Raw genomic sequence first — 23,526 nt, 5'->3', positions numbered from 1 at the left:
TTATTTCCTTTAAGACTTCCTTTTTGATGCATGGATTATTTAGAAGTATGTTGCTTAATTTCCAAATGTTCAGTTTTCCTGTTACCTATTATTAATTTCTATTTGATTCCACTGTGGTCTGAGAACACACTCTGTATTATTTCAACTCTTTAATTTGTTGAGGTTTGTTTTATGGCCTAGGACATAGTCTACCTTCATCTGTGCCCTGTGGTGCTTAAAAAGAATGTGTGTTCTCTGTACAGTGGAGCGTTCTTTAAATGTCAGATCCTGTTAATGGGTGGGGTTATTAAGTTCTTCTATAACCTTGATGATTTTCTGTCTCATTTTTCTATCAGTTGTTGACAGTAGGATGCTGAGGTCTCCGACTATAATTGTAAATTTATTTCTCCTTTCAGTTCTTTCAGTCTTTGCTTCACTTACTTTGCAGTTCTGATGTTTGGTGCACACACATTTAGGATCTCTATGTCTTCTTGGTAGAGTGTCCCTTTTATCATTATGTCTTCTCTGTCCCTTTCTCTCCTGGTTAATGTCCCTCTCTGTCCCTGTTAATTTTCTTTGCTCTGAATTCTGATATTAAGAGCCACTATTGTTTCTCTTGACTGCTGTTGGCATGATATATATATTTCCATTTTTTTACTTTCAATCTACATGTGTTATTATATTTGAATTGAGATTCTTGTAGACAGGATACAGTTGAGTCATTTTTAAAAAATCCATCCTGCCTATATTTGTGTTTTAAAAGGTATATTTAGACCATTTATATTTAATGTTATTATTGACCATGTCAGGGCTTACGTCTGCCATTTACTTTTTATTCTCTATTTGTTCTGTTTTTCATTTCTCAATTTTCTTTTCCTGCCTTTCTGTGGGTTATTTGAACATTTTTTTTTAGAATTCAATTTTGATCTATCCATTGTGTTTTTGAGTGTATCTCTTTGTACACTTTTTTGTTTTTGTTTTTTTTTTTGGTGGTGGTCATTCTAGATATTACATGATATATATAAACATCACAGTTTACTGGTATTGACATTTCACCAGTTCAAATGACATACAGAAACCCTACCTCCTTCTACTTCCCTTTATCCTTCCTCATTTATATTTTAATTCTCTTAAAATATTTCCCCTACATATATCTCAAACCACATCAAACAGCATTACAAGTTCTGCTTCAATCATCGAAAGTCATTTATGAAACTTGATATCAGCAGGAAGATGTGTTGTTCTGACCCATATTTTTACTCTTTCCATTGTTCTTGCCCTCTTACTGATGTTCTAAGAATTCTTAATCTTATTATCTCCTTTCTGTTTAGGGAATTTCCTTTAGCCATTCCCTTATGAGAAAAGAGAGGTAGCAAATGCTCTCTTCTTTTCTCTCATCTGATGTCTTGATTCTTCCTTCACTCCTGCTGGATATTTTCACTGGATATAGGTTTCTGGATCAAACAGTTCTTTTTTTCAACACTTAAAATACTGTGCCACTAACTTTGAGCCTTTATGCTTTCTGATGAGAAATTCACTGTCATACTATTTTTGTTTGCCCTCTATAGGTAATGTGTTTCAAACTGCTTTCAAGATTTTTAAATTTGTCTTCAGTTTTCCGAAGTTTGACAATGATGTGTCCTGATTATATCTTTTGCTAAGTTTATAAAGTTTCATCCATTATTTGTTTGAGTACTTTTTCAGACTCATTCTCTTTCTCCTCCCCTTCTGGAAGTCTGACAAATGAATGCTGTATTCTTTTGTTATAGTCCCTCAGATTCCTGAGGCTCTGTTCTTTTCTTTTTCCTCAGTCTTTTTTTCTTTCTGTTATTTCTATTGTTCAAATTTTAAGTTCACTGATTTTTTTTTTCTCTGTCACTTCCACTTCTGCTGTTGAGCCCATGCAGCAATTTTTTGTTGTTTTTGTTGTTGTATTTTTCAGTTCTATAATCTCCATGTGGTTCTTCTTTATACCCTCTATTTCTTTCCTGAGACTTTCTATTTCTTTGCTGAGATGTTCAATTTATTCATATGTTTCAAGTGTGTTTATAATTGCTCACTGAAGCCTTTATATGATGGCTGCTTTTAATTACTTGTATTTCTAACATCTGTATCATCTCGGTGTTGGAAGCTGTTGTCTCTATTCTTTCAAGTTGAGATTTTATTGCTTCTTGGTATGACAAGTGACTTTCTATTGAAACCTGGACATTTTGAGTAGCGTAATATAGGACTCTGGATCTTATTTAAACCCTCTGTTTTAGCTGGCTTCCTTTAACACTGCTCTAGCAGGGGAAAGGGTAGTACTGCTTTGTTAGTGCCATGTAGGGGTAAATGTCCGGGTTTTCCCACTTGGTCTTCATTGACACCCAAGGGGGAGGAGGGGCTCTTGTTACTGCTAGGTGGAAGTGAGAGTACCCACTAGGTTTCCGCTAATACCATTCTGGATGGGAGGGGTGAGAGTGCCTCATTATTGTTCCTCCATGTGGCCTCCACTGACACCACATTACCACTGGACCTTGTTAATGAGTGGTGGTAAAAGTCCTGTCTTCCCACTAGTTTTCCTCTGACACCACCCCACTGGGGAGTGGGAGGGATCCTTTTTTACTGCTGGGTGGGAACTGAAATCCAGGCTCCTCACATAGTCTCCACTGACACTGAAGGGTGGTGGGGATGAGCCTCATCCCCTGGTGGAGATGAAAGTCCCTGCTCCCCACCTGGCTTTCTTGACACCATTCTGCCATGAGAGGAGGGGAGAAGTTTGGGCAGTCTCATTAAAGCCTATGCTCACCACTGGTCTTTGACAGCTTGGGTGGGGTTGGGGTCACAGTTCTCCCTGAGGCATTTGGCTGGAAAAGAGCATGTAATGCCTGAAAGTTTTCTGTCTTTCTAGTCCTTGGGCCAGAGAGAGTAGAAATTCATTGGAGCTATTTTTTGTCTGTATCTGTTGTCAGTTCCAGGTTCCTAGCTTTTCCAGCACCCAGCCTGGGATATATGACATGCAAAGAAAACCCAATGAACTCATCACCGTGTTGTACCTTGGGTCCTGAGGTCTCTAGCTGGTTTGCCTTCTTCTCTCCACCTTTCAGAGTTTTCTTTCTTTATTAAACTTATGATTATTTATTTATTCATTATTTTTGGCTGCACTGGGTCTTCGTTGCCGTGCAGCCTTTCTCTAGTTGTGGCGAGCAGGGGCTACTCTTTGGTGCAGTGCATGGGCTTCTCATTACAGTGGCTTCTCTTGTTGCAGAGCACAGGCTCTAGGCGCATGGGCTTCAGTAGTTGTGGCACACAGGCTCAGCAGTTGTGGCTCACGGACTCTAGAGCACAGGCTCAGTAGTTGTGGCGCACAGGCTTAGCTGCTCTGCGGCATGTGGGATCTTCCCGGACCAGGGATCGAACCCGTGTCCCCTGCATTGGTTGGCAGGTGGATTCTTAACCACTGCACCACCAGGGAAGTCCCTCAGAGTTTTCTTATGTTTGTTTTATATACGATGATCAGGGGTTTTAGTTGTATTCAGTGGGAAGAATAGGGAAAAGTACTTTTACTCCATCTTCCTGGAAGTTCCTATTTGTTTAATTTTATGTCCTTGTCCCACAGCTAGACTGTAAGAGCCGTGTCTGTTTTGTCTACCATAGCAATTCCAGGAACTGGTACAATGTCCAGGTGATTGTGGGTGCTTGATAATGAATGCATGAAAAGTACTAAAAGGAAATAGAATTAAATCTTTACAGTGTAGACGGTTTTTTTTTTTAACATCTTTATTGGAGTATAATTGCTTTACAATGGTGTGTTAGTTTCTGCTTTATAACAGAGTGAATCAGTTATACATATACATATGTTCCCATATCTCTTCCCTCTTGCGTCTCCCTCCCTCCCACCCTCCCTATCCCACCCCTCTGGATGGTCACAAACCACCGAGCTAATCTCCTACAGTGTAGACTTTTGATGGTAGAACAATAGTGATTTTCCCCCTCTCTCTATACACTGAACAATTTTTCTAAAATTAGCATGTATCACCTTTATAATGGAAGAAATGAGCTTTTTAACAGAAGAAATTGAAGCCCAAAATAGGTGAAGATATATTGAGAGCATCCATTTTTTCCAAAAGAGATTTATTCTCCAGATTCAGATAAGTCACATTAGAGGTATGGAAAGAATTTGCAGGTATAACTAGAAAACTGTTGTCAATAATACTCAGAGAGTAAGAGAGGAGGCAAAAGACTGGATGGAGTTGGGAAGATATCCTTGCTTCACTTATATAAAAGGAGAGATTGTTGAGTATTTACTTAAGTGAGACTGGTACTGAAACTTCACAAATGCTGGGCAGAATAATTAGATGTTAGTTCATAGGTATTAAAAGACACTAACTACGAGGAGCCTGCCAAGGGAAGGTGGTAAGGTTAAGCCCCCAGACATGATAGGAATGAGAGGCAGGGGTGGAGAAATGGAGGGGAATTTACAAAACAAATACTTACTCACTCCCTCTGGTAAACTCAATGTCCAAAGTTCATGAACTTCTTGAATATCACTCTTTCATTTCCACCCCCAACTTCTGACCTAAATTTCCCTGCAGTTAGTCCACCATGCTTATGAACTTCTGGTTTAGCCCCTCTTGTGCATACTTAAGCAACACTTCTCAGTTCCACCCTACTTGCCCACCCTGTCGTTTTTTGTTGCTTAATCCCTTGGCCTAGCGCCACCCTACCCCCCTGGCGGAGCAACCAACTCTTCCACTATAGGACAACATACATCCACTAATAACAATTCATGCCATACCAACTACATTTCCCTTTTCAATGAAGTTACTCAACTGGTAAATCCAGGAATGCCAATGAACCCCATTGACAACAAGATATTTGGCAGGCTCTCTAATGCCTAGTACATATCTTGGCATTTGGAGTTCAAATAATGAGAAACAGATTTAATTGGATTGGATTGGACTGAATAGAGACCTATGGCATAGCTTAGTCAAAGGAGAAATGAAGACCAGTTCAATAATGGTATCTAACAAGAGTTGATTAATGGGTTAATATTACCCTCAAAGAAGATCTTTAGGGGTAAGCTAAATCTATCACAGTGAACTATTTTCTAGTCAATGATTTAGCAGTTACTTGAATGAGGGCACTAAAGCTGTGGCTTACTGGAATGATAACTGGCACAAAGTTGGGAATGACAGCTAATGAAATAACAGAACCAGATTTCAAAAACACCCTGACAGCTTGTGCTTGGTTAAAACTAAGAGGATAAAATTTAATAGGAATAAATATAAAGTCTCATTTTTAGATGCATTAAAAACTAACCTCTCGAAAATGTCAAATAATGATAATAGCTAAAGTATGTAAGTTTATAGTGAACATGATCCATTTATATTTTATAAATTGTCATAATATTGTTGGAAAGTAATGGGGCAAATGTTTCAACAGTCATAAACTATTTTTGCCTCTTTGACACAGTAACTCCATTCCTCAGGATTTATACTGAAAAAAGTAATCTAAAAAGAAGAAAATGCCAAATGCAAAAAGAAGCTCATTACAGCACTACTTATAATAGCAAAAACCTGGAGACAAATGTACAATAATAGCGATAATGCTTAGTAATTTGATATATATCAACCACATTATGTACCTTAAAAAAGGGAGGAGATTTTTAAAGGAAGAGGTGTTATTCTAAAGACTATACAGCACCAGAAATAAATCTTACAGTATGTGATTAAAACGAAATTATTTCCCATTCTATGAATACAATTGCAAAATTATACGTGCTTATGTATATTTTCAACAAGAATTATGAACAAGAACTGCATAAAAACAGAAAATGAAAGCAATGTTAGAATATTGTGATATTTTTCTCCTCTAATATCTATTATTTCAGTAGCGTATAAATTAATGAATTTTTAGCTGCACAAGACAGGATGAGAGAGCTAACCTGTTATCAGTTTATGCTCATAAGATACCTAATAGTTTTTATTAGGGGCAAAGCACATGTTTGTTGGTTTGTTCTTTTCTCTTTAAAAGGTGTTTATTGATCATATACAAAATAAAGAAAACCTTATATATCACAAACATACACTATGTACAGCAATAAATACCCAGGGCCCGGCCCAGTGCTGCCCCTCGTGGACAATAATTTAGCAATAAATGCTGCACCGGGCAGGGAGGGCACGAGGCCGCTGGCACCCAGGTCAGTCAGGGTGCTCCAGTGAGGCCCCTCCCCACCTGGATCTTCAACAACCCTCGCCCACCCCGGCCCACCCCGGCAGATCCCAGCGTACCCACCCCACCTCCTGTCTTCAGCCCTAGGCAGGGCAGGCAGGGTCTGATCAACTCTGCTCCGCCCACCTCTCAGCGCCAAAGCACATGTTTAAATGGAAGAGTTATGTCCCCAAAGAAAGAGTTAACCAGAAATCTACACAGAGATCAGAACTCTGAGCAAATGAGGTAAAAAAAATCTCCTTCTACTGGAATGTCTGGAATATTTTATGGAAGTCTAGGCATCATCATAAGATGGAGCACATCTCTACAGGACTAATCCTTGATGACATTCCATAATAGGTGTGGCTTCTCTCTTCTGCCCACTCTGGAACCAGAATCTGACTGCCAGGACCAGTTCAGTCCACCCCAAATTAAAACAGTACAAGGGTATTTTTCTTTATATTTCTTTATATTGAAACACCACAGTTATTTTTTTTAAACTGTGGTGCTGGTACAAAAGTGGACAAATATATCAATAGAACAGAATACAAACTATAGTAACAAATTCATAAGTATAAGAAAATTTAATATATGATAAATGTGGCATTGCAAAGCAGTGGGGGAAAGACGGATACTTTCTTGGAATGAGGCTCTTAACTAAAGTCTTCTCAAGTTAACTAACTAACCCCAGGAGGGTATATTCTTTTTTTTTTTTTAACATCTTTATTGGAGTAGAATTGCTTTACAATGGTGTGTTAGTTTCTGCTTTATAACAAAGTGAATCAGCTATACATATTCATATGTCCCCATATCTCCTCCGTCTTGCGTCTCCCTCCCTCCCACCCTCCCTATCCCACCCCTCTAGGTGGTCACAAAGCACGGAGCTGATCTCCCTGTGCTATGTGGCTGCTTCCCACTAGCTATCTATCTTACATTTGGTAGTATATGTAAGTCCATGCCACTCTCTCACTTTGTCATACAGGAGGGTATATTCTTGACTGAGGTATTTCAAATGTTAACTAGTGCCCCCAGGATATGGATTAAAACTAAATAACACCTCTATATTACATGTTTAAAACTGAAGGGTTTTAAATTCCAGACAACACAATAGCATTTTATTACAGGTGACCACAGGTGATAATTTCATTAGCTGTTTCAAAAGCCCATAACTTAATACCAGGATTTTTCCTGGATTTTTCATCAGCTTTAGCCCCAACCAGGCCAGGGAATCAATCCCAGTCCCCTCATTTCCCTGAGGGTCTGTGGTCTGTGCTCCTCTAGATACCAACTTCTACTTGGTCAAGGTTCTTAGTGTGAGCAATAGAAACAATTCTAATTGATATAGGAGCAAATAATTTTATTGGAAGGGTATCAGTAGCTGCCATAATTGATGAGGAGACTAAGGATCTAGATTTGGGCATAAACTAAGGTACATCCATTATCCTGGTGACATAAATGTTCTACTTCTGCTATTGCTGAAGACCCTGTCACCCAACACTGGTCAATCAACGACACCACAGCCACTGTGAATGAGCTCTAACCTGACCACCACTCCCTCCAGATGAAAATTTCCAGAGGTCAGCAAATGGTCAGGCCTAGATCACATGCTCAGCCACAAGGTGTCAGAAAGTGAGACGGGGGCAATTTCTCCCCTGATTTGTCTTCCAAAGTGGAAAGCAGAGCTGCCCCCTCCTTATCTGGGTTATTCCTGAAAATAGGAAGAGTGTTTTCATACCAGGCAGCCAAAATAATACATGCTCATTTTACCCCACCAATTACACATTCTCCTTTCTCTTAAAGGCTCAAATGAGGTCACATTCTCTTCTTTCTCTCCAGATCAAAACCTACATTCAGGAAAGTATCTGATTAATATTTTTAGTATGAAGAAATGACTGATAATGGAAAGTGTATTGGTACCTTGCTTCTGATAGTATTTGGCCTCAGACCAATTACATAAACGATTTGAGCCTTGAGTTCCTCATCTTTAAAATGGGAATACCATCACTTAACCTCACAGGGTTGTTGTAAAAACTCAAAATGCCACAGTGTATCTGAAATGCTTCCTACATGAAGGACACAAAACAGGGCTTGAGTAAGTGTAGAGTCCTAACACCTTCCCAGATAGACTACTGTTGTAAAGATGCCCATTTTCCTCAAGTTAAACTAGAAATTCAGTACAATTTAATAGTTTTTTTTTAAACTGGACAAAGTGATTCCAAGTTTACAAAGAAGATGTGAGACCCCAAACAATATCTGAAACAGAAGAATAAAGTCTCATCCATTCAGAGATCAAAACATATTATGAAGCAACTGTAATTAAAATGTGGGATACCGGTGCAGAAGTAGGGAAACGAATGAAATGAAATAGTCAAAACAAACTCATGTGTATACAGGGATTTAGTATATAATAAAGGTGGCATTTCAGATCAGGTGAGAAAAGATGGGTTATTCAATAAATGCTGTTGGAAAAATTGATTCTATGTTGGAAAAAAATAAACTCTACACACTATATATAAAAAATAGACTCCAGATGGATTAAATACATAAATGCAAAAAAACAAAAAAACAAAAAACCTCCATATGGACTAGAAGAAAATATAGGAGAATATTTTTATTCCTTTGGGATAGGGAAGCCCTTACTAAATAAAACACAAAATCACAGCAATAAATGAAAACAGCTGGACACAATAAACCAAGTTTAAAAATACAGGCAACAAAGCAGAAGTAAATAGTTACTACATTTTACAGGTCAAAGATTATCATTTAGCCTCATATGATAAGAGCACCTCCACATAAGGATATCTCTTTATTTGACCCCACATGGCTCCTCAAAGCAAGACAAATACTTCATCTTAAGCCAACCTAAGACAAACAAACAAACTGCTGACCTGTTCCAACAGTGAAGGGAAACACTGGCGGAGCAGCTACAAGGGCACCTTCAGAAAAATTGGAAAAAGGTATTCCTTTTAAGGAGCCACATTTTGCATATTCAGTTAGAGCAGAGGCTGGGCTGCATCTCAGCACCCAACAGCACCCCAATCACACCATTCGCACGGGTCCTAAGTGGCTGTGCTGTACTTACCAACAAATCGTCAGTCTCCTACGTTTGTCTTCCACAATATTGTGATATGATGAGAATATATATATTGACGATTGGTTGATGTGGGCAAAACTCCCACATTATTTGGTGTCAGAAGTATTCTGTGGGGGGAGGAAACAGGGTTTTCCTTTAGTTGAAGTGTTATGAGCAGAGTACAGGAAAAACAGGAGTTTTTCTTTTTAGTCTTTCTAAGGATTTTCAATAATACTTTTTTGCGTTTATTTAGATTTTGCTTTGCTCTACATTGCAATCTGTTTGTGGGATGCAGCGAACAATGCTTAGAGGGCAGTTGATAGTCCTAAACTCCTATATTAAAAAAAGTCACAAATCAATGACCTCAGCCTACGCTTTGAAAAACTAGAAAAAGTAGGACAACCGAAACCCAAAGTAAACATAAGAAAATAATAAAAATAAGAGCATAAATCAATACAACAGAAAACAACAAGCTAAAAAAATAGAGAAAAATCAATGAAAAGCTAGTTCTTGGAGATCAATAAAGTTAATAAAATCTAGTCAGACTGTCAAAAAGTCAAAAAAAGAAAGAAGACACAAATTACCAAAAGTGAGGAAGATAACATCACTACAGATCCTAAAGATACTAAGGGAATATTATGAACAATTTTATACAAATAAATTAGGCAGTTAAAATAAAACAAATTACTTGAAAGACACAACCAAGATCACCCCCAAGAGAAACAGATAAACTGAACAGCCCAGGAGGTATTAGAGAAATTGAAATTGTAGGTTAAAAAAAAAAAAAAAAAAACCCATAAAGAAAACGCCAGATGGCTTCAATTCTACTAGACATTTAAAGAAGAAACAATACCATTTCTAACAAACTCTTTTATAAAATTGGAAAACAAATTGAAAGGAAAAAATACTTCCCAACTCATTTTATGAGACTAGCATTACCCTGACACCAAAATCATACAAAGACAGTGTAAGAAAACAACAGGTCCATATCCTCCATGAACATAAATGAGATACAAGCTACCCCATGCATAAATTAAGACTTCACACTGTCCTACAAATACGAGCAATTCAGCATTGTTGGCTGCCCTTCCAGGTCTGTTAAGTCCTGCCTTTTTCATCAGAAGGCATCCTTCTTGAGGACAGAAGCCTCAACATTTGTCTCCTCACAGCACCTCCCACGGTCCTCAGCACTTGCTGACCCATCACTACACAGATAAGACATTGAGTACATCCACAAATTATTTTAGAGAAAAAGCAAGAGGAGAAAGGGATTTTTGTAAAAGAGAAGAGAGAGGAAATTCTTGTGGGTTTTGTACAGATGGGGCCAAGGGAAAATTACACATGTGAAAAGAAGGAGTATGTGAAATAGTGTCGTTGGTACAAACAAATGCAGTAATTTCATTCTTTTTCTGAAAACGACAAGTATTCCAATTTTTGATGGTAATGCTTTATTGAATGCAAACTATACACTGGCTCCTCATTCTTAAGGCTGGAGATGATAATTTCCTCTTTTCATTTGATTATATTTGGTGAAACAATTCAAAGGCTGAGATGCAAACACATTCTATTTCAGGTGCATGACCTTTCTCCTGGGCTCAACACAAGAGTGATTACAGCTAAAGACACCAGGTCCTACCAGCAGAACTTTTCTCACAGTCTTGACTTTGGCCTTGTAGTTCTGGACCTTAACATCAAAGCAGAGGGAGCCCAGAGGAAGTGACTCATTTCTGCTTGACGCAAGTTGCAGGCTTCTAATGAGGAAAAGCAAGATGCACATCTCCCTTTCCTAGTATGTAAAGTCTGTGTAATTTAGGACTTAGGACCTATATGGATTTGAAATATCAAGCATTGGAGCTGGATTGGTTGGGGACAACACTGGTGGTGTGGTAGGCCATGGAATGTCAAAAGGTGAAACCCTGGTAAGATTAAACATCAAAACCTTCCCCTCTTCCAGTTTCCTGTGGGATGCGGATTACGATCATTGATGGAGCATAACTGGGATGGAGCTGGAGAAAATATTATCAACTAGGCATTTAAAAATGTTTGTGAGAGCTAGCTTCTCTGAATGAGAACCCATCCTATTCCATGGTGACCCACTGGGTATTGATTCTAAAAATCCATGAGTCAGAAGAGTCCTTGTCTTCTCCAAGTTATTGTCCAGGACTCCAAGGAACCCCAACACATTAACCTTTCTGGATTCCTTTTTTTGCCACTAGCCTAGGAGTTTCTGGAAGGGGGTGGGGGGGTGGCAAGACTCTGTCCTATTCATTCTGTAACCTTAGCAACTGACCTGGAAGAGCTGTTCCCTCAAGGTTTGGTGAATTATAAACATGCATGTCTCATCCTATTTCTTCCCGAGTATAAGCTCCAGGTACGGATAACAGTATTCCTATGATCTGTTGAGCACCTGTCTCCCTCACTGAACTGTGAACTTCCTAACAGTGAAATCCATGTCTGACTTATCTTGGTCCCCCCTGCTCCCTGTATTCAAAACAGAGTAAGCACTCAGTATGAGTCTGCTGAATGACTTGAATGCACGTGTGCATGAATGAACAACAAGAGCCTCCCTAAATTTTATTTATCAATTATACCTCAATAAAGCTGGGGAGGGGGGGAATGAGCCTCTCTGTTTCTGACAGTGGATCAGTTGCTTTGCTATTTTCCTGCAGCCTAGAGCTCAACACCTGGGGCATCTAAAGTTATCTATTAGTGCGGTGGTTCTCAAATTGGTGTGTATCAGAATCACCTACAGGCCCAGGTTCTTTGATGTACCATAGGGCCTAGGCCTTTGTAGTTTTACTAAGTTCCCCAGGTGATTCTAATACCAACCCAAACTGGAGAACTAGCACTTTTGTGCAGTGCTTATCAACCTTTTTCATGTTGAACCATCATAGAGCATGATACATATTGAGCATATTGGAGTAAACAAGATGAAGCTACTTGTAGCCAGGGGACTCAAACTCTTGGCCCACCGATGATCTTTTCATTCACTGGAAACACCAGTTGGAACATTCTGCAGAACCCTGATATTCAAACAGTGGTCTGGGGACAAACAGCTTCAGCATCAACCAAGAGCTTGTTAGAAATGCATATCTCAGGCCCTCCCCAGACCCCTGAAGCAGCATTCTAACAAGATCTCCAGAAGATTCGTGTGCCAATGAAAGATTGAGAAACATGGTTTTAACAACCCTAACCTTGAAACTCCAACTGCTCTCTGACCTAAACAAAACCTATGTGTGTCCAGGAAAAAGGCATGACTCTTCCCTCCCTGTGGTTGACTCAGAGAAGCAGGGGAAGTGGGACAGAAATCTGCTGAGCTCAGCTACAACCACTATTTACACTTGAGGACAGCGGGAGGCGGGGGGTGGGGGGGTAGTGCACATGTTGTTCCATTCCTGTCAGAGCACCATTGAGCCAGAGCGTAATGGACGCTATCTTAGATGTTTAAAAAAAGAAAAATAGTCAAAATTCTAAAAGATGCTGAAGGAAATTTTGTACTGACCCTTGAGCTCACTCTCTGCAGCTGCGATACATCCAGGACAGTTTTCTGCTCCATTCCTGCTATCATGACTCTAGTTCATTCATTCACTCATTCATTCATTGAGCATTGATTTTGTAGCAAGCACCACAAATACAAATGTGAAACAACACTTCAGATTGTTGCTCAAGCCTCTGCCCACAGCCTCTCATCCTCCCAATTCACACTGCCTACTTCACCAGACTAACCTCAGAATATGTATTTCAGTGTCACTCCCTTGGACCAGATGCTCTCAGGGTGCCAACCTTCTTTATTTGCTGGCCTATCTCCCAGAATTTTCCTATATAGACCTACCAATCCCTGAAGCTGGACTGTCCTTTAAATGTGCCAAGCGCTTTGCTGCTGGAATCTGTTTCAGCAGGTCTAGGAAGAGGCCTGAGCAACGTATTTTTGTAAAGCTGATGCACAGCCATGACTGAGAAACACTTGTTAACAAGATCAGGACATGACCCCTGTCTTCTGGACACTCATGGCCCAGCCAAGCAGGGTGTGAAGGCAATGACAGCATGAGGTGGGAGCTGCGGTACTCAGTAGAGTGTTGACATCAACATGGGTGGGCTGATCCTGGACAGGGCATCCAGGAGGCTGGCTGGAGGAGAGAACGGCTGAAATGTTTTGTAGGTAGATGAGAGGAAGAAAGATACGCAGGCAGGAGACACGGTGTGAAGCTTCATAACACCTTCAGGGAACTAGAGTGAATTTAGTGTGGCTGGAACTCGTGGAGGGTGGCATCAGGAGGAGAGGATGGTGAGGCAGAGGGCCAGATTTCAGAAATCAGCTATGCCACACTAGAGAAGTTGGTCTTAATCACATAAAGGGGTGCAGGAGGGCGGTATGGAGATTTTAATTGGGGATGCAGATCTGAACTTGAGTCTCAAATGAGGAGTCTGGACGTTTTGCAGAGGATGTGTGGTAAGATGGGGGTGGGGCTGAGGGCATGAGAGTCGAGTGCAAGAAGGCTAGTTAGAGAAGCCTCATGCAGAGTGACAGAAAGACAACTGTCATGACTTGGTTCTGCTGCTCGTTGCTATGCAGCCTCCATTGAGTCATGCCATTTCCCAGGGCCTCAGTCTCTTCATCTGTAACATGGGCAGGTTGTACCACATAACCAGAAAGATCGTTCTCAGCGCTACAAGCCCATGATGTGGTGAAATTTAGTCTGATTTTTTTTTTATTGTGGTAAAATACACATAACGTAAAATTTACCACTTTAACCATTTTTAAGTATACAGTTCAGTGTTATGAAGTACATCCACATTGTTGTGCAACCATCACCGCCACGATCCATCTTCAGAACATTTTTATCTTCCTCAGCTGAAACTCTGCACCCATTAAACACTAACTCCCCATTTCCTCCTCCTCCCAGCCCCTGGCAACCACTATTCTGCTTTCTGGCTCTATGAATTTGACTATTCTAGTACCTCATACAAGTGGAATCATAGAGTATTTATTCGTTTGTGACTGGCTTATTTCACTTAACATAATGCCTTCAAGGTTCATCCTTACTGAAGCTTGTGTCAGAACTTCCTTCTATTGAATGTATATACCACATTTTGTTCCTCTATTCATCTCTTGACAAACACTTGAGTTGCTTCTACCTTTGGCTATTGAGAATAATGCTACTATAAAGATGAGTGTACAAACATATGTTTAGGGAAAGTCCTGCTTTCAATTCTTTTGAGACTATACCTAGAAGTGGAACCGCTGGATCATATGGTAATTCTGTATTTAATTTTTTGAGGCACTGCCAAAACTGTTTTCCACAGTGGCTACTACAGCATTTTACATTCCCACAAGCAATGCACAAGGGTTCAAATTTCCCCAAACTTCATCAACACTTGTTATTTTCTGGCTTTTTGATAATACCATCCTAATGGGTGTGGAGTGGTATCTCATTGTGATTTTGATTTATATTTCCCTGATGATTAGTAATGTAGAACAGCTTTTCATGTGCTTATTGGCCATTTTCTTCTTTGGACTTGTAAGCTATTCAAGCCCTTTGCCCATTTTTGAATTGGGTTGTTTGCTTTTTCATTGTTCAGCTGTAGGAGTTCTTTATATATTTTAGATATTAATCCCTTATCAGATATATGATTTACAAATTGTTTTCCATTCAGTGGGGTGCTTTTTCATTCTGTTGATAGTATCCTTTGATGAACAGATGTTTTTAATTTTGATGAAGTCTAATCTGTCTATTTTTACTTTTGTAGCCTGTTTCTTTGGTGTCAGATCCAAGAAGTCACTGCCAAATCCAATGTCATGAGGCTTTCCCCCTAATGTTTTCCTCTAAGACTTTTACAGTTTTAGCTCTTACATTTGGGTCTTTGATCCATTTTGAGTTAATCTTTGTATATGGGGTACCATAAGGGTCCAACTTAATTCTTTTGCATTTGGATATCCAGTTTTCCCAACACCATGCTGAAAATACTGTCCTTTCCCTACTGAATGATCTCGGAGCCCTTGTCAAAAATCATCTGACCACATATGTGAGGGCTTATTTTTGAGCTCTCTATTTTATTCCATTTATTTGTCTTTATGCCAGAACCACTGTTTTGATTACTGTAGCTTTATATAAGTTTGAAATCAGGAAATGTGAGACCTTTAATTTTGTTCTCTTTTAAGACTATTTGACTATTTAGGATCCTCTGAAAGTTCATATGAATTTTAGGATGGATTTTTCTTTTCCTGCAAAAAAAAAAAATATGTTGCTGGGATTTTTATGAGGATTGCATTGACTCTGCAGATCACTTTAGTAAATACTGACATCTTAACAAAATTAAGTCGTCCAATCCATGAATACAGAATCTTTCATTTATTTTTGTCTTTAATTTCTTTCAGCAGTGTTTTGTACTTTCAGTGTACAAGTTTTTCACCTCCTTGGTTAAGTTCACTCCTAAGTATTTTATTCTTTCTGATGCTATTTTAAATGGAATTATTTTCTTAATTTCCTTTCTGGTTTCTTCATTGTTAGTGTATAGAAATGCAACTGATTTTCACGTATTGATGTTGTATCCTGCAACTTTGCTGAATTCATTTATTAGTTCCAACAGATTTTTTGTAGAATCTTTGGGATTTTCCACATATAAGATCATGTCATCTGCAAACAGAGATAATTTTACTTCTTTCTTTCCAGTTTTGATGCTTTTATTTCTTTTCCTTGTCTAATTTCCCTGGCTAGGTCTTCCACTACATGTTGAATAGAAGTGGTGAAAACAGGCATCCTTGTCTCATCCCTGACCCTGGAGGGAAAGATTTTGGTCTTTCATGGTCTGAAAGAGTTTTTTTTTAGCTGCCTTGGGTCTTCGTTGCTGCGCGCAGGCTTTCTCTAGTTGCGGCGAGCGCGGGCTACTGTTTGTTGTGGTGTGCGGGCTTCTCGTTGCGGTGGCTTCTCTTGTTGCGGAGCACCGTCTCTAGGTGCGCGGGCTTCAGTAGTTGCGGCACATGGGCTCAGTGGTCGTGGCTCCGTGGGCTGTAGAGTGCAGGCTCAGTAGTTGTGGCACATGGGCTTAGTTGCTCCGCGGCATGTGGGATCTTCCCAGACCAGGGATCGAACCCGTGTCCCCATCATTGGCAGGCAGATTCTTATCCACTGCGCCACTGCCCTTAATCTATTCTTGGGGTTAAAGAACTTCAAAAGTTTGCTAAGTAAGAGACTGCTTTATTAACCCAATAGGCAACAATGCTGAGAGATCAGAATAGAAAGAGAAGGGGTGAGAAGTATCTGGTAAGTATAAAGGGTTGAGTGGGCTGCATATACTTCTGATTTTCCATAGGTATTAAACAGATTGCAAAAGAAAGAATGAAAAATGAAGCAGCGTAGTAGGAGAGGCAAAAGTCTTAAAGTTGACTAAGCATCACTAAATGAAATGGCTTTGCCTTTATTTCCATGAATGACTTCCCAAGAAGACTCCAGCCTTGATTGTAAGCTAAACAAACAAACAGACAACAACAAACCCAGCACCTAAAACCAGAAGCCTTGAAAGAATGAAGAAGGAATTGGGGGGCCACTCCATGTCTATTCCAGAAGGTCCAGAAGGGGTCTCCCTCTGGGGTCCTGGCCCCTAACCAGCTATGCGTAAACAACCCCAGTCACATTTATTGAAAGATTGTAAGTTTGTCTAAAAATACAAGAGAGGGAACTGAAACGTTTCAGAGAAGGCAGGGCTCAGGAGCAAGAAACAAAAAGAGGAAGGTAAAATTCTACTTACAAAAAAAGAGGAATGGAAATTGAATTTTCTTACAAAGAAAGTCCAGAAGCTTCCCCCTCTTCCCTGACTACTCCATCAAAAAAGGGGAAAAAATAGTCAATGGGAAACAGCTCTGAGAAAAATAAGTCTCTGCACCATTACAGTTGAGAATTCAAACAACCTGAACTGAAGAGTTGGGCAATTTCTTGACTAAAGGTGTGTTTGAACTGAAAGGGCTTTTCTTAAAAACATCCATCCCTCCCACCTCAGAGAAGGAACTGAGGCTGAGAAGCCTCTGATCTCTCCCAGGGTCACAGACCTAACTAACTAGGGTCAGAGACAGGCTGGAAAGTCATTTTCTGACATTGTCCTGTGCTCTTTTCTCTGGACACCCATAGCAATTTGATGTACTCATTGAACTGGAATCTCTCCCTTGACCTTTCCTCAGGACCAGGTTTACATCTAAGTCTGTGGTTCTCAGAGTCGGGTCCCCTGTCAGCAGCACTAGCATCACCTGAGAACTTGTCAGAAATGAACATTCTCAGCCCCAATCCAGACCTATGGAATCAGAAACTCTGGGAGTGGGGACCAGTCTCAACAAGCCCAATGGGAATTTCTGATGCATTAAAGTTTGAGAACCGCTGGTCCAAGAAATAAATCACTTTTATTCATTATAATAACATGCATAATAATGAACATGTACTTCACAATTTACAGAAGAGCTTTTAACATGCATTCTTTCTTATTTTGGTTTGGGGAGAGGTCGGCCTCTTAAAAATCTCTGCGACAACAGAAAGTTAGGTACTGACACACCTATTTTATGATCTCAAAGGTGAAGTTAAAGGAGGGTAAGTGGTGCTGAGATGGCTGGTCTAGAGAGGATAGGGCCAAAACTGCAAGGGAGTCCTCTGCCTTGAAAAATCAGCATAGTTGCCCCAAGGCACTCCTAGATAAAACTTACTACTTATCACTTTTAGATAAAATGGTGCCAACTACGGCCACATTGCAGAACATTCTCAGAAGCACAGAATGCTAGGTCAATTGTGTCATGGTACAGATGAGGAAATGATAATACTAAGTGCTCCCATTTTCTGAGGCCTCATATAGGATCCTGTCAGGTAGGAAGCAGAGTCTCAGAGAGACAACATTATCCACTCGGATCACCAGGTGGGCCTGGAAGAGCTGGCATCAGAATGTAGGTGTTTGTCTCTAGAGCCTGCCTGCCCACGTAGGCCACATGGATTGTACTTGGTCATCCAGAGAATTAGGGGGCAGCACTGGCCCCACACTCAATGCTCTCAACTGCATATACAGTGCCTTGTCTACCTACAGAAAACCTCTTCTCCCTAGACCAATGGCTTTCAAACATAACGTCCATCAGAAGAATCACCTGTGAGGCTGGTTTAAACACAGATTACTCCACCTCAAGAGCTTCTCATTGCATAGGCTGGAGTGGGGCCAATGGATCTGCACTTCTAACAAGCTCCCAGGTAATGCTGATGCTGCCAGTCTGTGGACCACACTTTGAGTAGAGAGGCTCTAGACACCCTAACTTGAAGAGTGATCAGGCTGATGCAGCAAATGAATAAGAACCAAAGTTCTGAGTCTAATATCTTCACTGCCAGTCCTAATCAGTAACGTACACACAATCCCATGCATTTTCCCTTTAGCTTCTCATCTACATCCATCCCTCCTTTCCCTTCCATTGCCTTCTGTCCAGTTACCTCACACCAGGTAACTCTCATAATGGCCTCTTAGCTCACCGATCAGTAGGTTTCTTTGGCCTCAATCCATACTGCCCACCTCCATCAGATTTACCTTGTCAGAGCACCAATTCATGTAAGGCCTAAAACTCCTGAACTTATAATTTAAGGTTTTCCATGACTTCCATGAGTCAACCTAACATTTTAGCTTTATCTCCAGCGACATGTCTTCACCACATACTTTGTCACTCTTTCACTCTCTGTAACTTTGTTTATGCCATCTCCTCTACTTGAAATGTTCTCCCTCACCATCTACCCAGATTTAAATTCTTCAGAGCTCATCTCAAATGACCTTCCTTTTATGAAGTCTTTCGTGGAAACCCCCAGCGGGAGGTTCTTCCTCCTCTGAGGTCTCCAAAACACAGAGGTCTACATTGGTGGCCATTATCTTATGTTGCCTTGTATTAAAATTTCTCCATCTTGCCACATTGTCATTCGCTTAAGGGCAGACACCTTATTATGCTTTATGCATCTTTGTATTTCATCAGCACAGTACCCAAAACACTTCTGGCACTCAGTCAGCATTTGATGAATGAACGTCTATGTTCTGTTTCTTGTCATATTTGTATATATTTCAAGTGAACCATCAGTTTCCCCTCATAGGGATCTAAAGAATAAATAATAAAGGTCAGTGCAAATTCATTAACAAACATTAAGGACAATTTATTGAAAAATTCTAAGGGCTAATCATTACACATTGCAGTGCTCATCTACCTGAAGCCAGCTAAATACTGGCCAAGTTAATTAGTCTAGAGGAAAAGGCAGTAAAATATAATGAAAAGCCCCCACAATCCCTAGAGTCCCAGGTAATAAACTGAGGCCATATGATAATATTTCATGAACAGTAAAAGTGCCTGACAGTAAAGCAAGAAATGAGAGAGAAGTCTGAATAACCCTTGTATCTGGCTACCACAAACTTCTGAGAATAATGGCCTTTCCTCCCTTCTGCCTTCCAAACCATAGGCAAATTCTTCTCACTGGAGACCTCTAACCATACAGAGAAGGGAAGCCATGTAAAGTCCATACAAGGAGAAGGATTCCGGAAAATGTAGTTTCTTGCTTCCCTTCTATATGCTCCTGATCCAAAGCCTTTACTATCTTATATTATACTTAAACTCCTTAACAAAGCATTATACAGTCTGGTTGCTTCTAACCCCGTAAACATTCACACACATTCTACCAGACTGACTGTGCTCTGGCCACACTGGCCTTCTTTCAGTTCCTTGACAACACTGATTTTTCATCTATGGCTTAGTAACTTCATCTTTGGTTTTGCTGTTTCTATTGTGAAGATATGGCAGTGGTTAAAAAAAAAAAAAAAGAAACAAAAGAAAAAGATATATATGACAAATCCCAGTTCTAAAACAAGCATCTTGGAACCAGAAGTGGAGCAGAAAACCAATGCGGTGAGTAGAGCTAAACCACGAGCCCAGGTCCAAAAGTGGGTGATGGCAGCCAGGAGTATGGCATCTGATGGGTAACAGGTACTAAAAAAATGCATGCTTGAGATGGAGACTGGAGCCAGGCTGAGTCTTAAAATCAAAGGCAGGATGAGTTTTTACAACTCCTGAATGAAGGCTGGCAGCTGTTGCCGCCCTTTCCCAGGTGCACAGCTTATACAGAGCAGCAGGCCTACGGAGGCAAGAGGACCCAGACATCACTTGGAAACTGGGCACGAACCACGTCACCTGCTGTTATAGCCCCAATATCCTCTCAGGGCAAGCACTCTGAACCAACGCATGAAGCCTGGTTCTGGCTTGGGGAACTAGACAAAGACAACCACAAAATAGCTGGATAGGGAGAGAGAAGCATAAAAGGAGGAAGAAGACCAAATGTTCTTTTATTCAAAATGAGACTACAAGTCAAAATTCCACAGTTTGGGGCTTCCCTGGTGGCGCAGTGGTTGAGAATCTGCCTGCTAATGCAGGGGACACGGGTTCGAGCCCTGGTCTGGGAAGATCCCACATGCCGCGGAGCAACTAGGCCCGTGAGCCACAACTACTGAGCCTGCGCGTCTGGAGCCTGTGCTCCGCAACAAGAGAGGCCGCGACAGTGAGAGGCCTGCGCACCGCGATGAAGAATGGCCCCCACTTGCCGCCACTAGAGAAAGCCCTCGCACAGAAACGAAGACCCAACATAGCAATCAATCAATCAATCAATCAATAAATCCTAAAAAAACAAAAAATTCCACAGTTTGTAAAGAAAGCAAATGGCAATTAACACACCCAATGCTCAAAGCTTAAAGTCAGAGGATTCTCTGTCTTAAGGGTCTCTTAAGTCAGAGGACAGGGTTCTACCATGCCTGATAGAAGGATGGGGGAGGAGGCAGAAATACATTCAAATGTCTGACTCTAATAGACTATTGGTTGCCTTCTAATAGCTCTTCTTTCACAGTAACCCTATCTTACTGAGTAACAAAATCCTGCACAAGGCAATTACAGCCAGTCAAAAGATGACTTTTCTCAGCTTCCCTTGCTACTAAGTATCACTGAATTTTGGCCAATGAGAAGTGAACAGAACTGTTGCAAAGAACTTCTGCAAATTAACCTTAAAAGCAAAGGGATGAGTTCCTATTTTTTTCTTCCTCACTTGCTCTTTTCTGCTGTCTGAATGTGGGCAAGATGGCTGGAGTCATTTTAGACCACCAGCTGACCTTGAGGATAGCAGTTCTGTACTAGAGATGGTGGGGTAGCAAAAACAGAGGTAATAATAAGCCTCGATATTGTTAAGATGGCAATATTCCCCAAACCGATCTACAGATTCAACTCAATCCCTATTAAATTCCAGCTGGTTTTTGCAGAAACTGACACACTGATCATAAAATTGATATGGAAATGCAAGGGACCCAGAATGGCCAAAACAATCTTGAAAAGAATAAACAAAGTTGGAAGATTCATACTTGCTGATTTCAAAACTTATTACAAAGCTACAGTAATCAAGACAGTGAGTTACTGGTATAAGAACAGACATATAGATCTATGGAATGGAATTGAGAGTCTAGAAATAAAACTTTTTGTTTATGGTCAATTGATTTTCAACAAGGGTGCCAAGATCATTCAGTGGGGGAAAGAATAGTCTTTGCAACAAATGCTGCTGGGGTAACTGAATAGCCACATGCAAAAGAATGAATCTGAGGCCCAACCTGCAGCCAACTGGGCTGTGGGTCCAGTGAGACTACTGATGCTCTGTTACCCACAGCTGTGCCAGCAATGTGACAGTTTACAAATCTCCCCTCAAAAAACAAATAAATTTGAATGCTTATCTCATACTATATGCAAAAATTAACCCAAACTAAATGTAACACCTAAAACTATATAACTCCTAGAAGAAAACAGGAGTAAATCTTCATGACCTTGGGTTAGGCAATGGCTTCTTAGATATGACACCAAAAGCACCAAGAACAAAAGAAAAAACAGATGAATTGGACTTCATCAAAATTAAAAGAACCTTTGTGCTGTATATGATACCACCAAGAAAGTGAAAAAACAACCCACAGAATGGGAGAAAATATTAGCACAAAATATATCTAATAAGAGACTTGTATCCAGAATACACAAAGAATGCTTACAACTCAATACTGAAAACATAAATAACCCAACCAAAGAGTAGGCCAAGGATATGAATAGATATTCCTCCAAAGAAGATAAAAAAATGGCCAATAAGCACATGAAAAGATGCTCAACATCATTATCTATTGGGGAAATGCAAATCACAACCACAATGTGATACCAATTCACACTTACCCGTGTGGTTATCATCAAAAACACAGATAACTATTGTTGGCAAGGATGTAGAGAAATTGAAACTCTAATACATTGCTGGTAGGAATGTAACATGTACAGCAGCAGCTTTGAAAACAGTGGCAGCTTCTCAAAAACTTAAACACAGAGTTGCTCTATGAGCTAGCCATCCAACTCCTAGGTACACATGCAAGGGAAATGAAAACATATGTCCACACAAAAACTTGTATACAAATGTTCATAACAGCTTTATTCATAATAGCCAAAAAGTGAAAACAACCCAAATATGTCAACTAATGAGTGGATAAATAAAACGTGGTTTATCTATACAATACTATTCAGCCACAAGAGGTATGAAGTACTGATACATACTACAACATGGATGAAGCTTGAAAACATTATGCTATGTGAAAGAAGCCAGTCATGAAAAACCACATATTGTATGATTCCATTCATATGAAATGTCCAGAAGAGACAAATTTATAGAAACAGAAGTAGAACAGTGTTTGCCTAGTTCTGGGCACGGCAGAGGGACAGGGAGTGGGAGAGCTGACGGAGAGTGACTGATAATGGGTACAGGGTTTCTTTTTGGAGTGATGAAAATATTTTAAAATTAGCTTATGGTGATGGTTGCACAACTGTGAATATACTAAAAAAAACATTAAATTTATACTTTAAATGGGTAGATTTTATGGTTTGTGAATTATATCTCAATAAAACTGTTTTTAAAAATCAGGGGAGGCGCTTCCCTGGTGGCGCAGTGGTTGAGAATCTGCCTGCTAATGCAGGGGACACGGGTCTGAGCCCTGGTCTGGGAAGATCCCACATGCCGCGGAGCAACTAGGCCCGTGAGCCACAACTACTGAGCCTGCGCGTCTGGAGCCTGTGCTCCGCAACAAGAGAGGCCGCGATAGTGAGAGGCCCGCGCACTAAGATGAAGAGTGGCCCCCACTTGCCGCAACTAGAGAAAGTCCTCGCATAGAAACGAAGACCCAACACAGCCAAAAAATAATTAATTAATTAATTAATTAATTTAAAAAATCAGGGGAAATGG

This window comes from Balaenoptera borealis (assembly GCF_965194805.1).
Source record: "Balaenoptera borealis genome assembly, chromosome: 12".
Lineage (NCBI taxonomy): Eukaryota > Metazoa > Chordata > Mammalia > Artiodactyla > Balaenopteridae > Balaenoptera > Balaenoptera borealis.
The sequence above is the reverse complement of the archived record's forward strand: the minus strand, read 5'-3'. Positions refer to the sequence as shown.